The sequence below is a fragment of the Halyomorpha halys genome, unplaced genomic scaffold, assembly GCF_000696795.3.
Source record: "Halyomorpha halys isolate HHAL.00 unplaced genomic scaffold, Hhal_1.1 Scaffold697.1, whole genome shotgun sequence".
NCBI lineage: Eukaryota > Metazoa > Arthropoda > Insecta > Hemiptera > Pentatomidae > Halyomorpha > Halyomorpha halys.
In genome coordinates, this window is record NW_027108775.1 from 220558 (window position 1) to 224141 (window position 3584).

The 3584-nt window shown below is 26.6% G+C and overlaps 1 protein-coding gene across 1 annotated transcript in view; it reads right to left on the minus strand.

Annotated features, from left to right (window-relative positions):
- The window catches only part of FMRFa (FMRFamide), a 182422-nt gene extending 179901 nt beyond the window's left edge, over positions 1-2521 (minus strand). Inside the window, exon 1 of the mRNA XM_067047111.1 lies at positions 2468-2521. The gene's annotated coding sequence lies outside the window, so the exon portion shown is untranslated. The remainder of the gene's footprint in view (positions 1-2467) is intronic.
- Positions 2522-3584: the final 1063 nt, after the last annotated feature.

The window sequence follows — 3584 nt, forward strand, 5'->3', positions numbered from 1 at the left end:
TTAAGGAGTTTAAAGATAATAAAAAAGTGTGAGACTATATGGATATTTTTGTTATAACTAATAAACAAACCTGTTTTAAACAAGATATTTCATTAGATATTTATACTTTTTTTTTTAATTTACGATTTTGTTTAATTAATAATTTATTTTTACTTCCTCATGAATAATTATTATTTTGATAATTATAAATAAAAATAAGGTACAGAAGGCTGTGGTATGGATAACGATTTTACCTTTCTCAGTAGAGAGCTAATAATCACAATTTTTTAGAAGTAGCTTCCCAATTTGTGTATGAGTTTATCATATCAAATATAATACAGTATATTTAATTTATACAAATAAACCACATTTCTCATCTGGTCTTTAGTTGTATGATGGCCAAATGGATTGGTTAAGAGTGATGTTCCATTGTAATGTGATCATATATATATTAATTTATGACAGTAATTAAATTTTAAATAGTGACCAAAATTAATAACATGAACCAGGTTAGACAATAATAATATCAACATATGTACTCCACACATATTAAAACACAAGTAATGATTATCATACTATTTTAATATATTCATGACTATTTAATTAAAGTGAGTATATTTTTCAGTATGCCTGATGAAAATATCTAATATAATACATCTTCAGATAAATATTACTATTCTTGTATATTTATAAAATATAAAAATCGGCTTTATATCCGAAACGTAGTGATTTAAAGAAAAACAAACATTTTCTGTATTATGTATTATGAAGCTATTTTATTTATTTTTAATAATATTTTCACTGTAAAATATATAAATAATATAATCCTTTTTATAATTGTATTTATTATTATTATATTTTATCATTTAACAGTTTAATTTAACATCTAATGGTTTTCATTGCATTGGTATTCTCTAAAAAATGTAAAATCATTTTAATAGTATCATAATATTTACTATTATTATTTTCCAATGAATACATTATTTGTTTTATGGGCATCATAATCTGTTTAAAATATTTCAAAAATTATAATTATTATATTAAATTTTAGGGCATAAAAGCTCAAAGAACATATAGGTATTTTTAGAAAACGAAAAAAATTGTAAATATAGGTTTAATATAAGGACAGCGTATGTAGCAACATTTTAATGTAATTGGTTTTATTCAGAAATTTTACTTGGGATGCAGATACGCGCGCCACTTACCTTCTTCTATATGATTGTAGACCGCTGAATGAAATTATAATAAAAAAGGAAAATATCATCCAGCACACACACACACATATGTGTGTATATTAATTTATATTGTGTGTATACACCTAGATAAAATATTGCATTATTGATTTATTCATTAGTAATATCAAAATCACAGATACGCTTCTTCAATGCTTAAATATTAGTGTTAGGAAATTCATCAGAGAAACGTTGCATTACAAAATCTGTTTTATAATATTTATATTATACATACATATATATTTATATAAAACCTATATAAATATCATTGTAATGTTATTAAAAGTAATAATCAAACTTCCATACCCGTATATTATAGTATTTCTTTAGAATACAAGTTCAACATGAATTTTTTCGAATCGTTTGGATAATTTTGTTAATTTCTTCATAAATTTTATACTAATATGATAACTGACAATGAGGTATAAACTCCTAGCTCAGAATTGTTTAGTACTAATTCGAAATTGTGCATCAACAACTAATATTCACAAAATTCAAGATTATGTAAAGATTACTGATTTATATTTGTTCTCATTTTCTACAAACTATCATCTAGTTAAGTAGTCTAAATATACGTTTAAAATTATAATTATGACAAACTGTCTTATAATAGTTTTTATTGTACTGATATTAATCTAAGTATTAATGTTGTGTATAGTGAATTACCGCGTGTGTTAATTATAAACATACAGTAAAGTATGCTAACAGAATGGTAACGCGTTGAACCCTTACAACACAAACATCTTATTGTAAAAATTTTATTTTACTTCTCAACATTGCTTTGATAAAACTATACAATCGTTTCATCATGTTAGCTCTTATGAGATATTTTAATTTAAATTAAATTAAATCAATTTTTAATTTATTCAATACTTTGAAAGGAAACCAAAGGAGAACTCGTCACAACTTTCATATTTTGTGTGAATTTCTCTCCTGAATCAGTGTTATTTCCTTCACAAAGTAAATTATATAACCGACAGTTGTAATATATCAGGATATCTCCAATATCTTTGATTTTTTTTTGTTAATATAAAAATTATATCTTCTCATGAAATATTTAAATGACCTATATACTGTTTGAGTAATGATAAATTTACTTTTATAAATAATCTACGTAAGGTTTGGTACAGTAGTTATAGATTCAATTTTAAAAAAAAATATGAAAAACCTTAACAATAGTTGAAAATTAAACATTTTTAGTGATAAAATAAATGTTTATATGAATTGGTGATAGAAAAAAAAAAATTAAAACTAACGATGGCCGTGGAGCGTGTTTGTGGCTCACTGAGGGAGTACAGATCTGACCTGGATGCTGGTGAGAACTGGCTTGAACCTTCCAAACCTCCGCCTTTTATAGCTAGCCACCCCCACCCCCCTCCGCCTCCAGTTAACCCTAACATTTGGTTCCAGGGGCTCTTCACCACATTTTGGTAAGGAAAAATATCCTCTCCATCATGTTGCTGAGCTATCACGGCACTCTTCCATAATCAAAAGTACCATTAGTCCATAAATACAAATATATAAACTACAAAGTACAAGCACTAATATTTTTTGTTTCATAATGACGATGACCATTAGTGAAATCATATGAATTAAAAAGTATTTTACAGGTCAGTAAACTTGTACCAAGTACAAACTTTAAGACTGATTGTATTAGTTCGTACTTGATTATGAAACATGATCGGACCATACTTTTTATACTTTGCTGAATAAAATTACAAAAAAATTGAAAAGGAAACCAAGTACCAATTAAATCATATAGTTTTTAAAATTTACTTCGTAAAATTCTCTCATACTCTCAGAACAAAAAAATAAGTATATATAATCTCTTCACTGTTTTTGAGACTTGTTTTATTCTAGAGAGAAATGCTTTATTTAGTCATGCTACCAAATACATTTAGTACAATAGCCGGGAAGAAAAAAAGGCAGTTATCTCACCCCAATTGATTACTCTAATGAAAACTATGTATAATTAATAGCCAAAATTGATGAGTCTGCCAAGTATAAGTAGAGGGAATAAAAAATGGCGGCTGTTTCAAAACCTTAAAAAAAACACTAATTTTTCATACGGATCGTTAACTTGCCACCATCAACATTCCTTCGGGATGGGAGTGAGCTTTGATAATTTCGAATTACCGAGACAAGTTAGCATATGGTTTTGTTTACAGCCCTTTTCTTAGCAATGTATGTATAGTACTGTGGTACCATACTTTATCGAATGCTCAAATCTTCAAGAGCCAGGAAGAAAAAAAGCCAGTTATCTCAGTCCAATTTTTTATTACTTCAATAAAAACTATGTATAATTACTAGTCAAAATTGATGAGTCTGCCAAGTATAGGTAGGGGGATTAAAAAATGGTGGCTGTTTCAAAAC